An 11,834-nucleotide genomic window follows, 5' to 3' on the forward strand; every position below is an offset into this window, starting at 1 on the left:
GGTGTTCCTGCCTTTGTGCAAGGTCAGCCAGAGGCCTCTGAAGGTGCCGCCCACCAGGCGGGGCAGTTCCCAGCACAGCATGTGTGGAATGCTCCCCAGCATCCGGCCTCACCCCAAGCCAGGACAGCCCCAAGGTCAACCTCTCAGGCCCACTTGCCAGTGGGGGCCCTGGGCCAGGATGAAGCTTGCTCCCTGTCTTTCTTAGCTTTCCCAGGACAGGCAGTATAGATACAATATGAGGTGCACAGCACCTCATGGCCACCCACTCAGGAGTTCTGTGCAGACATAGTTTGGAATAGACATACACAGACTGAATGTGCATCTGTGAAAGGAACCTGATACACTTGTCATTTATTGGTGCCCCAAAGTCAACCCAGAAACAATTGCTAGTTTACACTGCTTTATTAAGCTGCACATCCCTAATCCAAAAATCTGAAATCTCAAATGTTTCAAAATATGAAACTTTCTGAGCACTAAGATGATAGCAGGAGAGGTACATTCCACACATGACCTCATGTGACAGGTTGCACTCTAATAATACTAAAAATGCTATATAAAGTCATCTCCAGACTACGTGCATCTGGTATACATGAAAAGTAAGCAATGCATGTGTTGAGATGTGCATTACACCTACAAGATAAATCCTTATGCATATGCAGGAGCTGGAGGCATAGCTCAAGTGATAAAGTGCCTGCCTAGCAAGTGTAAGACCCTGAATTTAAACCCAGTATTAATATATATAAATATCTCCAAATATTGCAAATGCTGAAAAAAATCCAAACTCAAAAACACTTCCAGTCCCAAGCATTTGGATGAGGGATGCTTAATTTCTTTCTTTTTTCCCTTGTGTCTCTGTGTTACTGTGTGTCTGTTTATCTCTGCGTGTATGCAGGTACAGTGCTGGGGATTCTACCCAGGGCCTTTTGCATGCTAGGCACGTGTGGACTACACTGCAGCCTCAGATGCACAGTCTCTAGAAATGCATCTAAATAAGGCATTTTTGAACACCCATCATACATTTCTGTAGGATGGATTTCTATCAGATGGACTTCACTGTGTCAGGTAAATACAGATCCAGGTTAATACCATTGCTGAATTGCCCTAAAACTTTATAAATAAAAGTAAACTGCCACCAACATTGCTAGGAGATACAGAAAACAAGTTGACATGATTTATAAAACAGAACAGGGTACAAATTCTCATTCACATAAAACTTTGGAAAGTATTGAATATATTTAATGTTATTTTTTCACAAGTTTGGAATTCTAGAAAGAGCCCTGCCAATTCCCCTTGCATCCAGCATCCTGCTCCTCCTCCTCCCTTCCCTGTGCTCATAACCCTGCTCTTCCTCCTCCCCCGCTCTGTGCTCACAGCCTTGCTCCTCCTCCTCCCCGTGTATTGTGCTCACAGTTCTCTTCCTTCTTCTCCCCCACTTACATTGTGCTCACAGCCCTCCTTCTCCTCCCCACTACACTACGCCCAAAATCCTATCATTCCTTCTCCTCCCCCAAACCCTTTACTGTGCTCACAGCCCTGCTCCCCCTCCTCCCTCTGCACCCCACACTGTAAGCACAGCGCTGCTCTTCCTCCCCCTGCAGTGTGCTCACAGCACTCCTCCTCCTCCCCCTACACTGTACTCACTGCCCTACTCCTTCCTCTCCACCCTGCTTTCTCTTCTCCTGTGTTTCCATAGATCAGACATAGGAGAGCATTGTCAATGGATTCCATATCTTTTGTGGGCTTGTTATACCACCAATGCTTAGTTGTGCAATGTTGGTAGTATTCGGTAAGAGCTGGGTTTTCAGATGTTGCCGGGAGAGATCTTGTGTAGGCCTTGTTCTCCTGTCCTAGACACATCTGCCTTCTGCATTGCCATTGGTCTGATGCTGCTCTTGGTGCTGGACTAGTTTCTCCTTCTAGGGAAGAACTTCATGTTTACCATGAGTGACTGAAGCTGCTGGACCTGAGAGTTACTCTCTGAGTTCAACTCCCAGTAACACCAAAACCAAACAAAAAGTAAAAAATTGTCCAGAAGGCTCATATGTTAAAGGCTTGGTCCCTAGCTGATGGCACCATTGAGAGGTGATTGGATGGTGAGGCTCTAACTTCATCAGTGGGCTGTTAGGAGGTGGGGTCTGATTGGGGCGAAGCCACTGGGGCGTGCCTTTGAAGGGATTACCTTGTCTCTGGCACTTCTCCGTCATCTCTCTGTCTCCCCCTCTACCAGGAGATGAACCACTCTACTCACCACATGCCCTCCCCAGCCCATCATGTTCTGCCTCACTATTCATGGGCCCCAAAACAACGGAGTCAGATGACCACGGACCGAAACCATAATCTCTTTCCTCCTTTAAGTGTTTCTGTCAGGTATTTGTCACAATGACAAAAACCTGACTAAACACAATGTGCAAAGTCCCTCCAAGGGCATGACAACAGCTCTTTCTACCTCCTGATTCCAGGAATGATGCTCTCTACTTTGGGCTCAGCTGGCAGGGTCGGGAGGAGCTGAGGACCTTAAGGTATAGCTAGTGTCTCCCAGGAGAGGACTCTGGCCTGAGATCAGCTGCAGCTAAGCATCCTGGGCCTCAGTTTCCCCACTGCAAGCTGCGCGGCTTCAGCAGGTCTTCCCTGGGGAAGTCACGTGAGCTGGGCCCAGGCAGCTCTGTTCCAGCAGACACACCCCCTACGCCCCAGCACCCCAGCAGAAGCACAGCTGGTTCTGATTACAGGGGCTCAGCTCCCCCTGGTGAAGTGAGTGTGTCAGGCAGAGGAGGAAACCTGATCCCAGACCCTCATCCCACATTCCAGCCCCAGGAGGAACCAGCAGGGCCTCCTAACTCCTCAAGGTCCCCTGTGGCAGGGGCCTCAGGAAAATGGAGTGGGTAAGGCTTCTACCAGGACAGTGCCTTCCCTCTTCCCCTGACTTGGTCTGGCTTTTCTAGCCACTGTTTTTTTGGCTCCTTCGTGGGGATGCGGGAGATTCTTGTCCCCCATTTCAAGGGCCAAAGAGCACCTGATGCTAGCATAGTAGGGCTCTGAGAGATGCTAGAGATCTGGCCCCCATCCCTTAGACCCCTAGGATTTAACTTCCCCTGCCTCCATGAGAGTCCAGTAGAAAGGAAAGGAGATGCCTGTTTTTCTGACTTGGCCACCAGGCCACACTGACCTCCTGGGCTGTGTCTGCCTACCCAGGCTTGGGATATCCTGGCCAAACACAGAGAAAGATCCAGGTGGTGCAAGATTGATCCCTTGGGCAGGAGGACCCACCTGGAATAATGAGGACCCAGTGCCAACATACGGCTGGGCTCCCTGCCCACCTGCTTCTTAGGTTGTGGGGCTGCCCCCTTCACACACTCCTGTGGCATCCTACAGGTTAACATTAGGAGGACAATAGAGAACTGGAGAACTGTCCTTAGGCAGACTGCCCCTGAGCTGTGCCCTGTGTGTGTCAGCTGTGCGTGTGCAGGGAGGCTGGGCCATGTGCCCCTTTTCTGGGGGCTCTGTGAAGGAACAGGTCTCCCAGAAGCCCTGAATTCTCATTGCTTGGCCTGGCCCCAAAGGTGGGTGTGGCTGAGGCAGGGCCCTCAACCCTGGAGCCTGTTTGCCATAAAACACAGGCTGGTGCTGAGCGCCTAACCACACCTGGTCACTGTTACTGTAGGTCCACTCTGCCAAGGGCCCCTACTCCTCCTTCCACAGGGTGGCCTGTGGGATGGCAAGGCCCTAATACTCAGCCTCTATGAAGGAGGTCCCCTGCTGGTGTGGTAGCTGCCTAGCCAGTGCATCAGGCCATAGACCTGGGAGTGCCAGATGATGCTGGCCCATGAGGCCCTGCACCCTACAAGACAGAGGCACTGTGGAGCAAGGGGAGGCTGTACACATGTGGACCCCAAGAAGGAGTGTGCAACAAATTAGGAACAGACATCTGTGATGGGTGGCTCCCCATGCCAGGGAGGCATGTCCTTACAGCTCACTAAGAGGCCTATCAAAGCCCTGTGCTCTGGAGTGAAGACCCCAGTGGGCACCTGAGTAGGGGCAGGGGTGTTCTGGGGGGCATTAAGGTGATGCATGGGGGCTGGGCAAGGCCATTTACCCAAAGACAACGGGTCACTCCTAAGGCTGCCCTACCAACTGCTCTACTACCTCCCTCCTTCTCCTGAGGAGGAACAGCTGTGCTGAGGTGGAGCAGCTTTGCATAGGTGGAGCAAACACGTTGAAGGGTTGCATCCTGGGTGCAGACTGATCTTGGGTCCAAGCTCATCTCCAGTGCACACCCCTCCAGCCTCATTCCTACAGCACTGGTCCTGGTGATAATCTGCTTTGTGGGCTGCGACCTGGTCTTACACCTTCAAGACTCCATGCAGGATGCTGTTGTGTACCTGTGCTCCAGCAGGAGTGCCATCTCCTCATTTGAGTACACTCTTGTGCCCTGAGTGCACTGGTCTCTCCGGAACAGAGGCACCACCATCTTCCTTTGCCCTGGACTATGCAAACCCTGCTAGCTTTGTGCCTAGACTACATCAGTGTCCAATAGACATTTTCTTTGAAATTGTTTACATTCAGGAGAGGAGTGTGTATTTCTGAAAAGCTGCAGTCCCTATCTCTCCTGGCACAATGAGGAGGTGTCCTGTCTTCACCCACAGCATGCGGGACCACAGTTTCCATCCTCCTGAGCATAGTCAGTGCAACAACTTAATCCCCAGGCAGCCATTCCCAAGCCCGCCCTTGCTGTCCTTCCCTTTGCATCACATCAGCATCAGCAGGGTATAGCTAGTCTCCAAGGTTCAGAGGAGCAAAGGGGTGGGTCCTTATGTATACATGAGGTACATCACTGTGGGGTGTCCTAGGAGCTTTAGGTTGCCCAAGTCTGTCTAGAAGCCCCTGCCATTCTGTCAAGCACCCCCTGCCACAGCCAGAGATCTGAAGCTGAGGCCCTCCCTGATGTGGCTTTTTAGTGGAGGATGGGTGTCAGGAAAGATAAGGATGATAGGGAATGGTCATTGGTCACGCCTGGAGGTGTGTCACACACACTCATGAAAATGCAGCACACCTGAGATGTAATGCATATTCATTTTCTGTGAAGATTTTTTTTTAAATGAGTTGCCTATGTGTTCAAAAAATCAACAGTTTCAACATTAACAACTTTTCTTACATATTTAGAGACCAATAGATATACTTAGGGGTCTTGGGCATCCTGGCAAGTTCTGGGAAAGAAGGTAGGGTGGCCATCCTGAGCACCATCCATGTAAAGATGCCCAGGTCAGAATGCACCAACTCCTTTATTTTAATGATGAAAATCACATCTTGATCCTCACTGTACAGATAGTGAAACCAAGACCTAGAGAGGGAGGGAAATGCCTAGGACCATGTGAACACACTGCTGGCATGGATCATTTGGCCACCAGTTCTTTCTCTGTCCCAACACAAGTTGTAGACAGCGTCACAGGGGATGTCCAAACATAAAGCCCCTGTTCCACCCAAAGTACCCTTCTCAATTGTATTTGGTTCTGGGGGACAGCACCCAGCCTCAACTTTGAAGCTGATAGCTTTCATGATGTCCAGTTGAGTCTCTATTCATGCACAAGCACACACACACACACACACACACACACACACACACACACACACACACACACACCCCTGCTCTTCTAGGAGCTGAGATTCACCTGAACAGAGAGGTGCCAGTCTTCCTGAACTAGTTTTAGTAAATGGATGCAGGCTCTAAAGAGCTGTGCCATGGGGTGCACAGCTTGTGTCTTGGGATCATGGTCGGCACTGCAACAATTTATGTGAGTAAATATTGTATATTGTCACGAAGACAAAGCCTAACATATATTCTCAAACTGACATTATGAATTTAAATAGCTATTTCTACTATGTAACTTTTCAATTGAAGGAAATAGATAACAATTAGCAAAGACATTTTAATGATATGATGTTAACACACAAGCCAGTTCTTTTGTTATATAACCCTTCTGCCACCTGAATTTCATCTTTATGGTATATTTGTATTTACAACTGTTTGAGCCTCCATGAAGAATGGGTGAATCACCTCTGTTCTTTATTGTATCTTTAACAACAATGCTTGGCCCCCTAGAAGGCTCTCCAATAAAAGTCTTGTAGATGGATTTGTATCATTTTATAAATATCTGTGTACCACACTAACATCTCCGCATCGACTCTTACAATTTGCTGTGCTACACATTTTATTGTCGCATCATCTCCGATACTGCAAGTATAAATCTTTATATGATTTATAGAGCCAAGTGTGGTGGTTCACACCTGTAATCCTAGCTACTTGAGAGGCTGAGGATCATGGTGTGAGGCCAGCCTGGGAAAAATGCCCAGGAGACCCCATCTCAATCAAAAATTGGATGTGGTATTATGCGCCTGTCATTTCAACTATGTCGGGAAGCATAAGTAGAGGATTGTGGTCCAAGTGGGCCTCGGTACAAAGCAAGACCTATCTCAAACATAACCATGGTAAGGTCTGGTGGTATGGCTCAGGTGATACAGCAACTGCCTGGAGTTCTGATTCATTTTGTGTCTTTTTTTTTTTTTTTATCAAATTTGACTCCCAAAAAAGTGCTTTATCACTACATTGATGTGTGTAAAGATTGGGTGAGTAGACTAGAATGCTCTCAATAAATGAAAAGATGTCCTTTTTGTATGTCTGCATTTATAAAAGAGGTAATTTCTCAAGATCTTGACTGTGAGCAGCTGCATATATGGTAGTGACCAATCTGAGTTTTTCATGAGAAAAGACTTAGGTTGTCCCTCCTGTCATTTTAGATGACTGCTGTTGTAAAGCTGGGTGCATACAGATTCCCACCATGGTGATATGCAGTTAAATATTTTGCTTTTTGGCCTATTTATTTGGCCTATCTTCTCATAATTGTGTATCAGTGTATCATTAGTATATCTTGTAAAAATGTGTATAATTACCTATTTTATTTGTGTAAAATGGGATATTAAGTGTTCTGTTTTCATGTTTGTCAAATAAATCGCTTTTAAAATGCAAATTAAATTTTAAAGAATGAAATTTTCCCCCTAGAATTCTAGTTTGGGATTTTGATCTTTCAGGATTTTAGACTTTTGGGGTTTTCACTAGAGGGATTACAGGGCTCAGGGTTGTCATTTGGGATTATGGGTCTAACCCATTCTGAGTCCAAGAGCTCACCCAAGGCTCTTGGACTCAGGCTCTGACCCAGCACCCACAGTCTGTGTCTGCAAATCTGAGTTCTGCCTGAAAATAATTTCCTTTTCTTTATGTAGATTTTAAAAACAAAGCAGGCCTGTAATCCCAGTACTCAGGAGGCTAAGGAAGGAGGATCCTGTGTTCAAGGCCAGTCTGGGGTATATAATGAGACCCAGAATCAGAAAACCAAACTGAACCAAAACAACAAACAAACAAAACAACTAAGCAAACAACAAACAGCACAGTAGGAAAAAAAAATGGCTCAGCAGCCATCCCCTTCCTTCCTCTCACAGGAAGTGTCTACTAATACAAAGTTGGAAACATCACCCCAAAGTATAATACTTACAGGTCTGGGCTTGGGATGGGACCCACAGTAAGACTGTTTCTACACAGAGACAACTGGAAATGATTCTTCATGACCAATGATCCTGAAGTGGTGTTTGGACATCTGCCCCATCTGTAAGAGAAAAACAATGGAAGAACAATCCAAGAAGAGGTTGGGGATTTCAAACTAACTTTTAGCAGTGAAACAAATGAAATCCGTATGCACTCATTATATTTCAATGCATAACATTTACAAAGGCAGTCAAAGACAATGACAGAACTGCTTCCATCACACAAAAATGTGAAATCTGAGATTTATGAGTCTCAGCTACAAGCTATTCTATTGGTTATGCAGTAAATTCAATGTTCTTTTTAAAGCTTGACTTGCAATATCAAAACACATTTTAGTTAAACTGACCTAGAAGCTCAAGAGAAGGAAAACTTGTGGTAAAGCTCAATCATGACTGCTTACATTTTAAATGAAAAGCAAAAGGCAGCAAGCAGCCAGACATGGTTGTGCACTCTTGTAGCCCCAGTACTTGGAAGGCTGAGGCAGGAGGATCACTTGAGCCCGGGAGTTTGAAGCTAGCCTGGGCAATGTAGCAAGACCCCCATTTCCAAAAAAAGTTTGCTTGAAGCACCCAAAACTTATAAGGACCCTGAAGCCACTCCAAATATGTGAAAGTTTTCAGTTCAGACACAAAGCAGGGGTGTGGACACAAGGTGCCAGTACCAGTCTTTAGTCTTTAGAAGCCTGGACCAGCAAGCTTTTCAGCTGCAAGCAACACCATAGCTTGTCTAAAGGGATGACTGGATCCATCTCAGAGAACTGAAGATAGGCCCTTGCAGACATTGTTGCCTGCAGGAGGCCTTTCCCACTCATTTCTAAGCTTGCCTGATGGGTAATGCACAGACACACTCATCCGCCCTGGACTTGGACTCTAGGAAGGTTGGTGGCTAGTGCTTAGCTCAACAATGGCAATTCACCATGTCTCCTGTCCTGCTAAGCAGTTGATGCTAATTTTTACTTCAATTTTAAGTGTTGGATATACAATCATGTACAGCATAATGATGCTTTGGTCATGATAGATGGCAGGTATGACAGTGGTCCAGGAAGATTGTAACAGAGCTGGAAAATTCGTATCGCCTCATGTTGTCTGCAATCTAGTGTGATACACTCCTCGCGTGTTTGTGGTGAGTACCGTTGGAGTCCTGGGTGTGTTCTGCATTTGGCTTGGTGTTCTCAGCTCTTTCTATCCCTCCAAGCTCATCTCCAACCAGCATGAGCGGTGGGCTGAGAACAGGGCCTGCCTCAGTCTATTTTTTGTTGTCAATAACACAATTCCACAGACTGGGAAAGCTGTGAAGAGAGGTTTATTTGGGATTTTGCTCTGGAGGCCCAAGGTCAAGGCCCTGACCTCTGGAAGTACCTTCTCACTGGCAGAGTCCCAAGGTGGCACAGACCCACATGGCAAGAGACAGGGAGTGTGCATACCTTTTCTGGTTTTTCTGTCTTATAAAGTCACTAGGATTCAATCATGACCTTGTCTGGTCCTAACCACCTCCCAATAGCCCCACCTCTAAACACTGCAACAGATTGAAATCTCCACCCTCTTCACAGCTCACAATGGGGATTACATTTCAACACATGAAGCCTTGGGGACACTCAGACCATTTCCAAATCACAGTAGGACCCCATTCACCAGGACTGGATGCTGTCCAGCCACTGGGTATGGGTACCAGAGCACAGCTCACTGTCCACACCAGCAGTGACCAGGTCAAGGGTGCCCAGCCTGGGATCTTTCCTGGGATCCAAGCATGAGGCAGCTGACCATCCATGAGGCCTCTAGTGAGCAGGCAGTGGTGGTTGAGTCACTCTCCCAGTGGTGTAGACAGGTGCATGTGCACTTCCTAGAACAGTCCAATTCCAGCTGTGGCTCAGGAGCCTGAGCTGGAGGTGAGGTGTAAGTGTGAGGCCCACCTTAGTGGGAGGAATAACAAATAGGCCTAGGGCATCAGGGTCTTTTGTGATGATGGAGGGTCTCCAGCACCACAAGTGAAGAGATATGAGAGGAAGATTAAGGCCTGGGCCTCAGAGGGAGGGCTGTGTCCCTCAGAAACTTCCGCGAGAGGGAGGGGGCCTACAGCTGGGCACAGGCAGACTCTGGGAAAACATGTGGGGTCAGTTCTTGATGAACTCACTTTTTTTTTTTGGAGGTACCAAGGTTTAAATTCAGGGTTTCACACTTGTTAGGCAGGTACTCTACCACTTTAGCCATGCCACCAGCCCTTTCGCTTCAGTTATTTTTCAAATAAGGTCTTGCTTTTAATGTCCTGGTCAGCTTGGACTGTGATCCTCCTATTTATGCTTCCTGACTAGCTGGGATTACAGGCATATGTCCAGTTTTTTATTGGATGAAATGGGGTCTCTTGAACTTTTTGCCATGTCTGACCACTAAACTTGATCCTCTGGATCTCTGCCTCCTGAGTAGCTACAAATATAGGTATGAGCCACCACCTACAGGTTTTTCTTGCTCTTTGAGGCTAATCCTGGATGGGACAGGGTTTAGAGGATCTCGGGGGTAAGGTTTGGGTAACATGTTTCTAGGTCACCTAGAACTGTCATGGTTTTAGTGCTAAAGTCTCACATCCTGGGAAATCCTCCCAGGATATGAAAAATCCATGTTTGGGGAGACTAGGAAGAAGCATACATCTATGTCATGATTCCTGAATCAGAAGTGGAAGCAATGCAAGCATACAGTCCCCCACCCTCTCATGCACACTCACACACACCATGCATGTGCACACTCCCCAGGTCCACACACACATAGTATGAAAGTGCATACTCCTCACATACACACAGACCAACCCCCCAGCATGCACATCTGAATAGACAAACACATGAGAACACACACAGGGTAACCCCTTCCCCCAACCAACACTGAGAGTCACTGCAGGAAGAGCCTGGTGATTCCCCACACCTGTCCAGCAGCTGCCTTTCCCTCAGACTGTACCTGATCAAACCCACTTCTGCAGTAACTGGGGAGATGCTACCTTGAGCAGGGCCCCGTGTGCCCCACAGAGTCTCAGGGCCAGCAAGGCTCTGGTCAGTGTGGGCTGCATGGCCTTGTGGCTAGGGACCTACTGGTACAGACTCACTTGCCAACACCTCCAACACCTCTAACTCTGCTTCCCATCTCTGTTCTTGCTGTCGGCTCCTTCCCCTTCCACACACTGGGCCCATGCTGCCAGAGAAGCTTATAGCCCTTTCCAGTTCCTACTCTGGATGCACCTACTCCATGGGGAGTCCCCTGGATCCTCACCCCTGGATGCTTTTGCCCCCTCCCCCCACCACTCCACTCCACCCCTTCCACTGAATGCCCTTGCTCTCCCCTCCCCCAACACACATTGTTGCTTCCATCTGCTACTGCCATATACTGCCCCACTCCTGCCCTCAAGTTTGAGGGTTTCTGCAGGGTCTGCAAACCCCAACCCGCTCTATCTAGCACACTCAGGAACAAATGCTCAAACAGAGAATGAGCAAGATGCCTCCACAAATAATTCTCTGGATCCTTTTCCCACCATACACAGCACAGCAAGGCCTTATTCAAATGGACTTGTTTTTTTTTTTTTTTTTTTTAATCAGGCTCCAAACATAAGGAAGGAATTAAACTTTGAAGGAGGTATGGTTTCCAAATCCAAAGATTCTTGTTTTGGAAGCATCTCCTTCAAAAAACATGGACAGAGGATGCTGACCTGCTTTCATCTGAAATTGTGGTCATTCATTTATTTGTTCAGGCTGTGTGCTCACAGGCTGGATGGCCTCTGGAGATGAACATGTGCTTTTGGGAGAGTAGGAGAGTTGGTCCTGCCCACTGTACTCGCACTGCAGGGTGCAATGTGTCCACCACCAGGAGGTCTGCTAACTGCATTCACTTCAGGACACAGTGCAGAACTCCAGCCACCCAGGCTTGCCCTATTCACTGTACAGTGGTCCCTCTTATCCACAGTTTTGATTTCTGATTTCAGTCAGCTACTGTCCAAAAAATTAAGTGAAAAATTCCAAAAATGATTCTTGAGAGCTTGTTTGAAAGGGAGCACAGTTGCTTATATACCCTTGACTGAAGAATAGCTCTCTTCTATTGGAGAAGGTATTCTCTTCAACTTAGCAAACAGCTCCAGGAGGGAGGCACATAGAGCAGTGAGAAGGAAGGGGACACCTGCCCAGCTAGCCAGACTGGTGGAATCAATCCTAGAGATCAATGGAATGACACATCATGGCCAGATCACCTTCACATCTCCAAAAATGATT

The sequence above is a fragment of the Castor canadensis genome, chromosome 15 (genome assembly GCF_047511655.1).
Source record: "Castor canadensis chromosome 15, mCasCan1.hap1v2, whole genome shotgun sequence".
Taxonomy (NCBI): domain Eukaryota; kingdom Metazoa; phylum Chordata; class Mammalia; order Rodentia; family Castoridae; genus Castor; species Castor canadensis.